Genomic DNA, 16,241 nt, shown 5'->3' with positions numbered 1-16,241 from the left:
AGTTTTAAGGGAAAAGGTGAAATGTCAGGGTTACACCACAAGGTCAGCTCAAACATTTGTATCTGATTTGGAACTTGGAGGAAGGGTTAAGGGTCAGGCAAGGATAAAGTAATTCAGTTTTTATTGCAATTGGTCGAAGGTCACGTTCACAGGGCAGAATCAAGTGTTAGGCTCAAAGACTCAATCTCAAATTCTCGTCTGTTAAGGAAGCTCCCTAACACCTCTTTCTTTGCGATTTATTTTGGACATGACTGGTTAATATCCTTTTGTACGTTATCTAAGGCGATATTGGAAAGATTTACACAACACAGAAGAGGACAGTATGCTATAATAAACAGAATAAGTAGCTTGGGTAAATTTGTTAGGAAGACTGGCTAATGTCCTTTTGTTCGTTACGTATGCAGAGTATGGCGATATTGGAAAGATTTATGCAACACAGAAGAGGCCAGTAACTTTTAACAGAGTAAATCGCTCAGGTAAAGGTGTTACGAAGCTTCCTAACTCGACATGAAGACGAGCCATAGAGTGCTCCTTCTGTTTATGATATTCCTGGACACATTATTCAACTAACTGACTGTTCTTAGGGAGCGTAATCAGCATACAGGTGAGACCAATATTGAGATGGTTTTAGAGTTGCACCTTTACACACCTGAAGGATTTGTATTAAGCCTTTTTAGTCATTTCAAGTACTCTGTCTGCCTAAATAAAAAATAAAGTCACAACCCAAGCAAGCAGGACGAAAAGGAAGTCTTAAAATGGCTCATCAGATAGAAAGTTACCTGAGACTCACCTGTATAGAGTGGGTGATGAGGATCGAAAAAGGTGTGTGTGTGTGCAGGTGTTGGTGAGGCCTGGTTGGTGAGTGAGTGTGTGTGTGTGTGTGTGTGTGTGTGTGTGTGTGTGTGCTGGTAGGTGGGTGTGGGTGTTGGTGAGGCCTGATTGGTGAGAATGTATACAGTGAGTGCGTGTGTGTGTGTGTGTGTGTGTGTGTGTGTGTGTGTGTGTGTGTGTGTGTGTGTGTGTGTGTGTGTGTGTGTGGTGGTAGGCGGGTGTGAGTGAGGAACGAAGATAAGGCGCCTTTGGGAGCAATAAGGCGTAATCGATACAGACGCCGTATGTCTTGAACTAATCACCTTTCCTGAAGCAATAGTAGGCAGTAGTTACAACAGTCAGTAAGAATAACAGTAGTAGCGTTTGGTTTCTGGTGATTTCTGTGGTTTTAGAGATATTATTAAACTGAGTGAGGATGGAGAGTGAGAGACTGACGAGGAGAGTGTAAGTGAGTGAAGTGGAGGGGAGGAGAGGAAAGGGGAGGCCAAGGATGAGATGGAGGGATGGAGTGGAGAGGTATATGAGAGAGGGGGATGTGAGCTGGGAGCAGGTCAGTGAAATGGCGGGGGACAGGGCGACATGGAGGCGATTTGTTTGTGGCCACCCCTTACGGGATTAAGGCGCCTGGCAATATGTAGAGATAGAAAGAGAGATTTAATTTGAACAGATAATTCCATATAGTTCAGCATGTACTGTTTTCAATTCGCCAGTTACCAAAAGACGACGCGAATATTCATGTGATATATGCTTTCTTGTGGGTACTGAAACTCTCTCTCTCTCTCTCTCTCTCTCTCTCTCTCTCTCTCTCTCTCTCTCTCTCTCTCTCTCTCTCTCTCTCACACACACACACACACACACACACACACACACACATTTTTCCATTCTCTTTTTCCTACCTACACATGTATACACAGCTATTCTCGTCTCTCACTTATGCATTCTCTCTCACTTCATCTCTATTTCTTTTTTATTCTTGTTCTGTCCTTCCCTTACTAAATATACTTTCTTCCATCACCACTTCTGTCAATATTTTAACCACTGCACTCGCCACTCCACCTACACCATCACAAATACCTCAGCCTCTCACCACCCCCGTACCCTCCGAACATCACATATCAGCAGCACATTCTCCCATCTCCCCAGCATACACCCCAGTCACTCCATCCAGCCTCTCCCCATACTTTCCTCCCAACACAACCATGCTTCTCGGCCTTCCTCCCATATTTCACCCACATCCTTTTACCATAAACGCCCCTACACCCCTCCCCACATCCCTCCATCCCTCCCATACCTTCCCCGCCACTCTTGCTCCAGGCCCTTCCTTACTCTAGGCACGAGTTCTTAAATCATATCCATTTTACTCTAACTTGGCCTAAAACTTCCGTCTCTCCATCTTCAGGGCTGAGTTGTAACAGTAAATTATCACTACAGTATGGTGTTAGTCACGAAGAAGTGCTGTGTAAAGGATGTAGAGGTATAGTAATGTCTTTTTCATCCACTGAACAGCATAAGATAATTTACAAAAGGACGAAAAATCTGGGCCAAGTTAGAGTAAATAATAGTGTACTTGATTTCACTCTATGACGATGATGCGGAATGTTGTATCTTGCTGTAAGTTTTATGTGAAAATACTGCAGACTATATGGGACAGACAAATTAATGGAAACTCCGCCTGTATACGTAAGAACCCTTGATGGAGAGGAGGGAGGCAGAGTTTGTGAGAATCAGGAGAAATCAAGTGGTTTTAAATGTATCTGACTTTGCGTGAGTGCCATCAGCCAGCCACTTGCTCTGTGGAATTATATGCGTGTGTTTTAGCATGCCTATGAGACGATAAGTATGGGGAGTGATATGAATGTAGAAATATACAGTGCCGCCATAGCTCTGTCCATTATACATTACCTTACCCCTCTCACTCATCTGGTCTCCCTTCGTCACATAATTCCCCGTCTTCTTAGGCTAAATTTCGCTCCCACTTTCCATCCTCTCGCAAGGACCTCACTCACTCCCTTCTCACAAACCCTCCCTCTCCCCTCGCCTCTCCCAGACCCCCCTCTTTCTCCCCCTATCCCCCCTCTTTCTCTCCCAGGCCTTTCGTCCCTTCCTCTCACTTCCATCCTCTCCTAGACGTCCTCCCCCCCCCTCTTGCTCCTCATCGTCTCCTATTCCATGCTCGACCATCTCACTTCCTTCCCCTCCCAGTCCCCTTATTCATCTCTCTCTCTCTCTCTCTCTCTCTCTCTCTCTCTCTCTCTCTCTCTCTCTCTCTCTCTCTCTCTCTCTCTCTCTCTCTCTCCCCTTCATCCACATCCTCTTCCTTCTGTCTTCCTTCCCCCTCCCACGTCACTTTCCTTCCTAGACCTCTCCTCCCTTCCTAGCTTTCCCCTCTCAAACACTCCTCCTCCCCACAAAGTTATCGCCTGTACAAAATAAAACATAAATAAACCATAAATATCCGGTTTTTTAGCTCCCTTCAGCCTGGGAATGAGGTCTTGGTGGCTGTGTTGGGTTATATCACTCTATCTTGGCCGCACCTCACTCTTACCCTCGCCATATCTTCACCTACGTTATGAGTTCACGCTTTTTAACCCTCTCTCTCACTCTCTCCCTCTCTCCCTCACACACACACACACACACATACAGACACTCTCTCTCTCTCTCTCTCTCTCTCTCTCTCTCTCTCTCTCTCTCTCTATCTATCTATCTATCTATCTATCTATCTATCTATCTATCTATCTTTCTATCTATCTATCTATCTATCTATCTATCTATCTATCTCTCTCTCTCCCCCTCACACACACACACACACACACACACACACACACACCCACACACACACACACATCATCCTCATCACATGGTCCCCTCATCTCCGTGGTTGTAATGGCTACGTCATGGAGAGACACCATCAGCGACATACATGCACCCAAACACTGCCTCGCCCATTTGACCGTAGGGCTTCGTTTATGCCAGTATAGAAGACTGGAAAATATGCCAGCAGAATTCGTAACTGTGATGTATTAGTTTCTCTGCCGTCTGTCCAATAAGATGATGATGGGGATAGCAAAGAGATCTGCCTATCTGTCTATCTATTGCCAGACGCCTTAATCCCATACGGGGTGGCCACAAACAAATCGCCTCCACGTCGCCCTGTCCCCCGGGATTTCGCTGCCCTGCTCCCAATTCACACACCCCGCTCTCACATACCTCTCCACTCCATCCCTCCATCTCATCCTTGGCCTCCCCCTCCCTCTCTCCCCCTCCACCTCACTCACATACACTCTAGATAAAGATGTCTTAACCACACATTCGGCCATGTGGAGAGGATGGAGAGTGAGAAACTGACTAGGAGAGTGTATGTGAGTGAGGTGGAGGAGGGGAGAGGGAGGGGGAGGTCAAGGATGAGATGGAGGGATGGAGTGGAGAGGTATATGAGAGAGGGGGGTGTAATCTGGAAGCAGGGCAGTGAAATGGCGGGGCACAGGGCGACATGGAGGCGATTTGTTTGTGGCCACCCCTTACGGTATTGAGGCGTCTGGCAATAGATTGATAGACAGATAGATGTCTTAACCTTAAAACGCAAAGTGGGGAACAAAAACCGAGTTATTGATGGTCATTTGTAGAACGGCTGTGGTTATTGCGCATTTTTAGCCTGCGTCCCATACTACAGAATGCAGTCAGTAACTATATAGGAATGCCAGATCTATCTATGTATTGCCAGACGCCTTCATCCCGTAAGGGGTGGCCAGAAACAAATCGCCTTCATGTCGCCCTGTCCCCGGCCATTTCACTGCTCTGTTCCCAGCTCACACACCCCGCTCTCATATACCTCTCCACTCCATCCCTCCACCTCATCCTTGGCCTTCCCCTCCCTCTCCCCCTTTCCACCTCACTCACATACACTCTCCTCGCCAGTCTCTCACTCTCCATCCTCTCCACTTGGCCAGATATTTCCATCATTTTCAAGTACTTCAAAAATCAGCAGAGTCTTGAGGTTCGAATTCCAGTTCTTGATTTCAGACTTCAGCATACGACTCTACAGATTATGAACTCTGTAAACAAGCCACCAAAAAAATTATAGAGTTTTTAAATACTTGCACAGAACGCACACCTACCCATAGAGAATTAATTTTCCAAAGAACGTCAGCAAGGATTACCTCTTCACTTTTCCTTCGAACATAAGCAAAAAACAATGGAATATGTGAAGCCAATTTAACACCTTTACTGATTCAACACATGTGTCCAGTTCTTCATACAGGGATGATTAAGGCTTTTGTGTGGAATTACTTCTGTGTTAGTTAAAAGATGCAGAGTTGGGCCAGTACAAGACATAGAGGTTTTTACAGAAATTATCATGAGAAAGGATCATGAGAGGATGGAGAATGAGAGACTGACGAGGAGAGTGTAGGTGAGTGAGGTGGAGGGGGGGAGAGGGAGCGGGAGCCAAGGATGACATGGAGGGATGGAGTGGAGAGGTAGTTGAGAGAGGAGGGTGTGAGCTGGGAGCAGGGGCAATGAAATGGTGGGGGACAGGGCGACATGGAGGCGATTTGCTTATGGCCACCCCTTACGGTATTGAGGCATCTGGCAATAGATAGATAGATAGATCATGAGAAAATAAGGCACCATGGATATTGAGAGAAGAAGAGTTAAGATGTATTTTCCTAAAGGTGAGAGGACAGTTTTGTGGAATATTATGGCGAGTGGCTAAGACACGAAAATGTGTATATGTGTGTGTGTGTGTGTGTGTGTGTGTGTGTGTGTGTGTGTGTGTGTGTGTGTGTGTGTGTGTGTGTGTGTGTGTGTGTGTGTGTGTGTGTGTGTGTGTGTGTGTGTGTGTGTGTGTGTGTGTGTGTGTGTGTGTGTGAGTTAATTTGGAGTGTGTCGTCCTGTCTCGGCTACCTCCCTTTCTTTGGGGGAAGCAGCCTAGGTATATAGATTGATAGATAGATAAATAGATAGATAAATAGATAGACAGATAGATAGATAGATAGTGGGAGGGTTGATCTGCTACTACGTTCAAATAATGGCTATTTTGATGGTTGAGATGGGTGTTGTTGGTGGGTGTCTGAAGTGGGAAGTGTGGTGCAATCAGGATATGGGTGGATGGGACTAGTTTTACAGGTCAGATCAGTGAAGAATAAGAGGTACAGTGACGGAGAAGCACAGAACCGTAGAGAGAATACTATCAATTACTTAAATGGTGGGTGACAGAGTGACTTGGAGGCGTTTTGTCTGCGGCCACCCTTTGCGGGATTAGGGCGTCGGGCTATAGATAGATAGGTAGATAGACTTTAAAAGGGAAATAGTGGATGATGGAGGGATGGAGTGGAGAGGTATATGAGAGAGGGGGGTGTGAGCTGGGAGCAGGGCAATGAAATGGCTGGGGACAGGGCGACATGGAGGCGATTTGTTTGTGGCCACCCCTTACGGGATTAAGGCGTCTGGCAATAGATAGAATAGATAGGGAACCAGTGGCTGTCTAAAAGCAACTATAGAACGAGCAGAATTTCCTAATGTGTATGTGGGAATACATATGCAATAATATCTATATCTATGTACCTATCTATCCATCCATCTATCAATCTATCTGTCTATCTGTCTATTATATAATGTATCATTTAATATGTATAAATGTATGTACGTGCATAAATATGTACGTATGTGGACCGCACAGAAGTTCACCAGAGCCTTTGACAGGACACCTAACCTTAAAGTCTCACGCCAACCACCAAGTTAGCACTCATCATCATCATCATCATCACCATCATCACCATCATCATCATCATCATCATCACCATCATCATCATCACCATTATCACCATCATCATCATCATCATCATCCTCTTTCATAGCTAAGGACAGAGTGAAGTAGGATGCATGAGATGAAGAATGAGGGAGAAGGCAAGCTGAGTATTCATTCTCACCAATCCAGTTTCCTACACACGTACCTCACCTTCCCATCGCTCCAGGGAATCCAGGACCGTGATATATTGTACTGGCACTTGAGAGAGAGAGAGAGAGAGAGAGAGAGAGAGAGAGAGAGAGAGAGAGAGAGTTTTAGAGTGGAGTAGCAAGCGCCTGAAGGTAACATTTGCTTACATTAGCGTCCCTTATGTAAAGAATAGCCAGCCTCTGACTACATTTGCAGTTTAATTATGAACGGGGAAATAATGTTACTTGTGTGTGTGTGTGTGTGTGTGTGTGTGTGTGTGTGTGTGTGTGTGTGTGTGTGTGTGTGTGTGTGTGTGTGTGTGTGTGGTTCCTACTGGCTCACACTAACACACCATGCACTGTTAAATTCGCTAAGGAAGGGTGAACAAAACCTTCTTGAATTACGCTTACCCTCTTCATTAGCTGTCTCATTGCCAAAGGTAGAAACTCATTGATCTAGGAAACCATTACCTGATACTACTAGTGTCCCTTCTCTGTCCAGCTGCCTAATGCAAGAGTTAACCGTTACTCCCAGTCCTTCATTTATGCAGCAGGTCAACTCTGGAACTGTTTCCCTCTGTCAGTATTTCCTACATCCTATGATCTCCAGTCTTTCAAACGCAGTGTGTCCAGGCATCTCGAAATGAACGGATCTTGAATTTGGCTCTCTTTTGTAGTGTTTGTGTTATTTTTCTTGGAAGGAACGGTTTGCGGGCTCCTGGCCTTTGGTTCCTTCTTCCTTGCATTAAAAAAAAGTGATTTGTTTCAGTAATACGAAGAAAACCCGAGCTCTTTAGTGGCAGTAACGTTGATAATGGAGAGAAGAGAGAGGAGTACCAGGCATTCAATCATCCAATAAATGAGTGATGAAAGGAAAGAAGGGAGGCTAATGATTCACTGACTAATTGGCTGAACTACACCTGTTTCACGTGACTGGCTCATATAAAATGTAAACAGGGAGAAGTGTAAGATAATGATAACAGACTGAGTGGCTAATCAAGGAATATTCTGTGTGGTGTATATGATTTTGTGGTTCTTTCCAATACAACGCCACATTCATTCTCCCAAGCCAGATGTCCAGTTGATATGTAAACTCTCTTCTAGCGATCGCGTGTCCTAGGAATGGCATACCTGAGTTTATTTCAATCATTAGGCTTGTAATTACTTGATCCGGTGTGTAGAAGCCTGCATGAAAACGTACAGTGAACTCATAGGCTTATTTAAGGTTTCTACATAAACAGGAATGCTGAGGGCTGGTGGGACAGCTGTAAACAAATCTGCTCCACGTCTTTTATATATATCAGGAAAAATCTTGCGGCTACTAAGGTGGAGGAGAGCTGTGATAAGTTTCACATGAAGCTCACCGACACGCAGGCTCTCACGCTGGTCACTTCACCTTCAAACACACATCACCCCACACCCAGGCTAACGTTACTGAGGAGGGACTTAATGTGACGGCATAACCACAGCATTAACAACCTTGGCAACATTAACGGTATCAAAGTCTTAACCTGAGCCACAAGCCCAGCGCGTCCGCCACTGACACTGATTGCGAGCAGTTCAGTTTATTGGATCGGTAGGTGAACCCAAGGGACGCTTACACCTCCCCCACCTCCTCGATTACTGACACTACCGCCTCCTTCCCTACTCCCACAGCCCCTTGCCCTTACTACTATCACCACTGCCACTGCCACTACCATTATCAACGCCACTGCCACCATTCTTACCACTGCTACCACCACGAGCACTACCACCACCCCTACCACAGCCATCAGCACTGCAACTTCGCTGTCACTTTCGTCTCCATCACAGTCACTGGCACTGCTGCTACTTCTGCTACTGCTGCCGTCACTCCTGCTGTTTTCAATGTTACTGCTGTCACCACTACTACTGACCCTACCACTACCCCAGCCAATGTCACTACCATACCATACCACTGCCACGACCATACCACTGCCCCAACCAATATCATTACCATACCATACCATCACACTGCCACCGTCTCCACCACCCCTACTGCCTCACACACTGTTATCACTCCTGCCACCACCACCACACCATTCTCACCACCACCCCCACCGCCACAGGAAAACGCCAAACTAATATGATATCCTGCAACACAAGCACAAATCGTGAATATTAACCCTCTTGTACCAGCAGCACCAGCTTGCAAATTCAATTCTGGAACAAATATTACGTCTGTCCTGTTTATTAAAGGCAACGAGGCTTTGTAGGAAAAGTACAACTGCTGCTCTGACTTACGCACATGGATATCAAAACACACACACACACACACACACACACACACACACACACACACACACACAACGGCCCTTCGTAGAAAAAGTACAACTGCTGCTCTGACTTACACACATGGATATCAAAACACACACACACACACACACACACACACACACACACACACATACCATTTTCATTTTAAACATATATATCATCCACCGGTCCATCCACCACCCATTCCTTCTTTTCCCCATCAGAAGCGTAGGAGTCCAGGGCTAGGATACTCAGTCCCTGCGTTTAAGACCAAGCTGACCAGCCTCACTCTACCCTGAGCGGCAGTATGAGACCCCAACCACCCCCTAATATTCAAATCCTCACAGGCTCAATCCGGCTGGAGCGCCTTAACCCACTTAGCCATAGGGAGTCACTGAATTACATGGTTACCACCCAACGTAGTAAATTATCTGGCTAACAGGAAACCATTCAACTTGTCACTCAGGAAGCACTGCATCGAGAGGACGATGGCCGCCTCCCCCTACCACAACACAACAAAAAACAAAATGTGACTAATTATCGCTTATCCGAAAAAGAAGATGGATGTGATAGGAAGCGTTAGGAGAAACACACTGAGGTGGTTTGGCCATGTGGAGAGGATGGAGAGCGAGAGACTGACGAGGAGAGTGTATGTGAGTGTATGTGTGTGTGGAGTTACATGGAGAGACAGACTGACAAATGGGGAAGTGAAGGAGCGTTGTGGTGTGGATGTGGATGTGATAGGAAGCGTTAGGAGAAACACACTGAGGTGGTTTGGCCATATGGAGAGGATGGAGAGCGAGAGACTGACGAGGAGAGTGTATGTGAGCGGGGTGGAGAGGGGGAGGAGGCCAAGGATGAGATGGAGGGATGGAGTGGAGAGGTATATGAGAGAGGGGTGTGTGTAAGCTGGGAGCTGGGCGATGAAATGGCGGGGAACAAGGCGACATGGAGGCGATTAGACTGTGGCCACCCCTTACGGGATTAAGGCGTCTGGCAATAGATAGATATAGAATTTAAAAGTATATTGGGACTTTTATGGGGACTTGATTACATATGTATAGTGTTTAATGGCTAAATAATAAAGGTAATTCTAGCTATGTAATTACTCTCCGACACTGAAGTAATAAACACGAATGTCAAACTCTGAGACAAGGAACTGAAAGAGTTGTGACATTCGAGTATTAGAAGATATGAAGCAGTGTTTTGTACAGAAGGACCGTCACTAAAGAGGATGAAGAGTTGGCAGAGCATCATGACACAGAAGAGGAGTCAGCACAAGGAAAGGAAAATGCACAGGAAATGACAAAGGTGACAAGGAGGGAGGGGGTGACCGAGGATGAGGTGGAGGGATGGAGGTGAGAGGTATATGAGGGAGGGGGGAGTGAGCTGGGGGGAGGGCAGTCCAATGGTGGGTGACAGAGCGACTTGGAGGCGTTTTGTCTGCGGCCACCCTTTCCGGGATTATGGCGTCGGGCTGTAGATAGATAGACAGACAAGGAACCACACAGACAGCAGAATTACAGTGTATGAAAACAGCAATAGGACTTTTCTGTTATATTTCTATTTTATTTATTTAGTTTATTACTTATCTATAGTGGTGGTGGTGACCATCATCCACTCACTTGATGTAGTGCTGCCTACTTCTTTCTTAGCCTTTACCATTCTTTTTCTGTCCCTGTCCTCCTCTCTTCCTATTTCTCACCATCATCCACTCACTTGATGTAGTGCTGCCTACTTCTTTCTTAGCCTTTACCATTCTTTTTCTGTGCCTGTCCTCCTCTCTTCCTATTTCTCACCATCATCCACTCACTTGATGTAGTGCTACCTACTTCTTCCTTAGCCTTTACCATTCTTTTTCTGTGCCTGTCCTCCTCTCTTCCTATTTCTCACCATCATCCACTCACTTGATGTAGTGCTGCCTACTTCTTCCTTAGCCTTTATCATTCTTTTTCTGTGCCTGCCCTCCTCTCTTCCTATTTCTCACCATCATCCACTCACTTGATGTAGTGCTGCCTACTTCTTCCTTAGTCTTTATCACTCTTTTTCTGTGCCTGCCCTCCTCTCTTCCTATTTCTCACCATCATCCACTCACTTGATGTAGTGCTGCCTACTTCTTCCTTAGTCTTTATCATTCTTTTTCTGTGCCTGTCCTCCTCTCTTCCTATTTCTCACCATCATCCACTCACTTGATGTAGTGCTGCATACTTCTTCCTTAGTCTTTATCACTCTTTTTCTGTGCCTGCCCTCCTCTCTTCCTATTTCTCATCATCATCCACTCACTTGATGTAGTGCTGCCTACTTCTTCCTTAGCCTTTATCATTCTTTTTCTGTGCCTGTCCTCCTCTCTTTCTATTTCTCACCATCATCCACTCACTTGATGTAGTGCTGCCTACTTCTTCCTTAGCCTTTGTCATTCTTTTTCTGTGCCTGTTCTCCTCTCTTCCTATTTCTCCCATCTTTCCTGTCACTTCTTATTGCTTTTCTTTCCTTTACAGGTGGCTTGACATTGAGTGTCAAGCTAAATGGTTTCCTGTAAGCCAAGAAACCATTTACAACGCTGGGTGGTAACCATATAACCAAACCATACGTGCTCCCTACGTGTCAGCAAGTGGGTTGGTGGAGGGTTAGTGCCCCTCCCCTTAAAACAACTAACTCAGAGTCAAATGGCCACCCCTTACGGGATTATGGCGTCTGGCAATAGATAGATAGATGGATAGAGTATGCCAATAAAACCCACTATACTCCTTTCACCTTAACTTGGCCTAAAATTACCAACTCCCCATCTTCAATGCTGAGTTGTAACAAATGATTAGCACTAGAATATGATGCTAGTCACGAAGAAGTGGTAAGGAAATGATGTGGAGCCGTAGCACTGACTTTTTCCGCCTCTGAGTCTTGCACTAGAATATGATGCTAGTCACGAAGAAGTGGTAAGGAAATGATGTGGAGCCGTAGCACTCACTTTTTCCGCCTCTGAGTCTTGCACTAGAATATGATGCTAGTCACGAAGAAGTGGTAAGGAAATGATGTGGAGCCGTAGCACTCACTTTTTCCGCCTCTGAGTCTTGCACTAGAATATGATGCTAGTCACGAAGAAGTGGTAAGGAAATGATGTGGAGCCGTAGCACTGACTTTTTCCGCCTCTGAGTCTTGCACTAGAATATGATGCTAGTCACGAAGAAGTGGTAAGGAAATGATGTGGAGCCGTAGCACTCACTTTTTCCGCCTCTGAGTCCTGTGATACAACAACAAAGAACGAAAATCTGGGCCAAGTTAGATTAAAAGGAGTATAGTAATGTGAAATGAGGAAATAGGAAGTGAAAGCAGTTATGTGAGGAGAGGGGAAGGCCGAGGAATATTTGGCAGTAATGGCGGGGTAAGGAGGGCGAAGAAGCATTAAGTTTTGAAGGACTGGGAAATGCACTCACAATCCAGGCATCCCATTTCCGGACTAGCCCAGGAAATAGCAGAGGGGAAGAGTATCAGGAGCAAGAGTAGCAGGAATATAAGTAGCAGGACCATGAAAGAGTAGGAGTAGGGTAAGCAGGAGGTGAAAGTAGCAGGGACATGAAATAGGTAGCAGGGGAAAGAGTAGGAGGGACATGAAATAGGTAGCAGGGGAAAGAGTAGGAGGGACATGAAAGCGCAGCAACAACAAAAACATTCTAGCATATAGGCAAGGTCATGAAAGGGGGAACTGCTGTATTTCCCACTACCCTTGCAAAGACACCAACAACTACGTACTTCGCCAGCCTGGTCACATTCTCTGTATCTAGTAATTTGTACAGTCGTTGCACCCTCCTTATAACCACCTCCTTCTCTCATATTTTACTTTCTTCCCTGCATCACGAATCTGGTACGTATCAACCAAAAGAGCAGGTATGGGAGAGTATTAAGTAGAAGCAGCATATTAACACCGTACATTGAGTGGAGTGCTTAAATGGGATGCTTCCACCGATATAAATGGATGGTGAAATGGATGGTGGAGCTGCCTGGTTATGTAAACATCCTTCTCTTCCTTCCTATCCCCCCGAGAAAGAATGGACTGCAGGAAAGGGGCAACTTCAGTCTGCACTTCCTTAGGTCCACGTTTCAATCGAACCTAGAGTTATAACTATTTCTCATTCTCCTCCTCCTCCTCCTCCTCCTCCTCCTACTGCTATTACTACTACTACTACTACCACTACTACTACTACTACTACAATGAGCAGGGTTCTTGAGTGAAGAGCATGGCTGGTTTAGGTGCAACATTCCTTCCTTCATTTACTTGGGTACAAGTGACGCTGAAAACACTGGAAGCATATTCACCTTTGGCATTTGTGGACGAGGGCACATGAAGCTAACTTTTTTCCTTCACTGAATAACAAACGTACAGAGATGATGAAGGACAAGGATATACAGGGTTTGGAAACTAAATTATGCAAACTTACCTACTGAACCTGTGGAGTCACCTGGTGAGACAGACTGACAAATGAGGAAGTGAAGGAGCGTTGTGGTGTGGATGTGGATGTGATAGAATGTGTTAGGAGAAACATATTGAGGTGGTTTGGCAATGTGGAGAGGATGGAGAGTGAGAGACTGACGAGGAGAGTGTATGTGAGTGTATGTGTGTGTGGAGTTACATGGAGAGACAGACTGACAAATGAGGAAGTGAGGGAGCGTTGTGGTATGGATGTGGATGTGATAGGAAGCGTTAGGAGAAACACATTGAGGTGGTCTGGCCATGTGGAGAGGATGGAGAGTGTGAGACTGACGAGGAGAGTGTATGTGAGTGTATGTGTGTGTGGAGTTACATGGAGAGACAGACTGACAAATGAGGAAGTGAAGGAGCGTTGTGGTGTGGATGTGGATGTGATAGGAAGCGTTAGGAGAAACACACTGAGGTGGTTTGGCCATGTGGAGAGGATGGAGAGTGAGAGACTGACGAGGAGAGTGTATGTGAGTGAGGTAGAAGGGGGGAGAGGGAGGGGGAGGCCAGGGATGAGATGGAGGGATGGAGTGGAGAGGTATATGAGAGAGAGGTGTGTGAGCTGGGAGCGGGGCAGTAAAATGGCAGGGGACAGGGCGACATGGAGGCGATTTGTCTGTGGCCACCCCTTGCGGGATTGAGGCGTCTGGCAATAGATACATAGACAGACCAACTGAAAAGAAAATGTTTACAAAAGAGATGCAAACGTAGGGATGACTGTGGAAATAAATGGGTGACTATGAGGACTGAATATATAAGAAGTTTTACCAGAGAAGGGAAGTAGTGGTTGGTGCAGAGATTATTTACTTAGGAATTAACTGGTGAGAGAAGAACAAAAATTAGAAATGGGTATATACAGTAAGGAAAATATATATTATGACCTACTGTTTACCAAGGATAGATGTGAAGAAAAGAAATCAGGGAAGGGAAAGGTATCAGGTGTGACTGAGCTATATGCAGAAAATATTTATGGAAAGTCAACAGTCTGGTTTTTATGCCATGTGTGCCTAAAACCCTACACAAGTGGACCTGTATCAAGTAAGTAAAAAAAATAAATAATGTAAAAGTGGTCAGTCAGTGCAAAAGCTATCGTGGAATAATTTCTTTCAGTTCTATAGGTAATATTTATGGAAGAATTCTCTTGGCCCAGGAGACCTTTAGCATCGGTGGCTTTGAGTTATCAATAAATACCATGAGAGTATTTAGGAGCGTTTACAGTGACCCCACAAGGAAATCTATGTCTTCAGCCAATTCATACTCCACAGAGACACCAACTCACAGCCCGAGTCTGCATCCAATCCATACACATGGTTAAAAGCGAGGGGGGAACAAGGACATATTCCTGCCTTGATGCAAAACTAAATGGAAAGAAATCAAATGTTCCTCCACCAGACTTGACAGCGCCCTCAGTGTCTGAATACAAGACCTCTACCAACCAGATAATACCTACGTAAAGCCCAGGGAGTCGCAAAAGATCCCTTAGCTCTTCCCAATTTACTGGGCCAAACGCCTTCTTGAGATCAAAGTAGGCTGTAGGTAACCCTTGCCGAAACTCAGAATTCCACGAGGACACGAAGTACTAAGATCCGATCAATTGCAGACTCCTTGGTTGTGAATCTGGATAGTTCAGGCCTCCAAACTTTAACAAATGGCCTTGGTACATATGAACAGCACGTGAACAAGAACCCTATCTGGAACAGTGATCATTCTAGCACCACTTTGATTACTGCAGTCACGTTGGTCTTCCTTCCCATTGCAGACAGGGATGAGCACACCCCTTGTCCTGTCACATGGATTGATATGAGTATGCTAAATGGCTTCTGTGACTGCATGTTGCCCCCGGATCATGGTTTCACCCCCAGCTTTCAGTTCTGCAGGGATGTCGCTAAAACCAGGCCCCCAACCACTCTTCAACCTAGCCACTGCCTTTCTAATTTCATGCATAGGCACGACGTAAAGGACTGGTAGACTTTCAGCTAATGATTTGGAGAGTGAGAGACTGACGAGGAGAGTGTATGTGGGTGAGGTGAAGGGGGGGAGAGGGAGGGAGAGGCCAAGGATGAGATGGAGGGATAGAGTGGAGAGGTATATGAGAGAGGGCGGTGTGAGCTGGGAGCAGGGCAATGAAAGGGCGGGGGACAGGGCGACATGGAGGCGATTTGTATGTGGCCATCTCTTACGGGATTAAAGCGTCTGGCAAGAGATAGATAGATAGATAGATAGATAGATAGATTTGCACACCAACCAACAGAAGCTCTCCAGTGATGGGGTTCAACCATACACAGCTGCTCAAAATCACACCAGGTGGTAGAAAGAAGAGAAGAAATTATTGGAAGGAAATATACTAACACCTCGTAGCCAGCGCAATATAGACAAAAAAAATATCAAAGTCTTCAAGGGATATATAAACAGAAAGCAAGTGGTGTGCGTAGGATAAAGACTAACAACATCAATGCGGCTATAGTCTGAACTGAGGAGAAAGGAAAATATACGTTTTTGAGTGTGTGTGTGTGTGTGTGTGTGTGTGTGTGTGTGTGTGTGTGAGAGAGAGAGAGAGAGAGAGAGAGAGAGAGAGAGAGAGAGAAAGCGGACCATCGAAAGAGTAATACTTCTTTTTTCCGTCTCTGTGGATTTAACTTTCTTGCTCTCGGTGGCCAGGTAGTTTCATTTCCGTCGCCGTAATGGGGTTTGGGCAGCCTGTTGACTACCTTGGCAAGAGCGAGACAGAGCA

The sequence above is a fragment of the Coenobita brevimanus genome, chromosome 70 (genome assembly GCF_032717465.1).
Source record: "Coenobita brevimanus isolate Jiangsu-jjx chromosome 70, ASM3271746v2, whole genome shotgun sequence".
Lineage (NCBI taxonomy): Eukaryota > Metazoa > Arthropoda > Malacostraca > Decapoda > Coenobitidae > Coenobita > Coenobita brevimanus.
The sequence above is the reverse complement of the archived record's forward strand: the minus strand, read 5'-3'. Positions refer to the sequence as shown.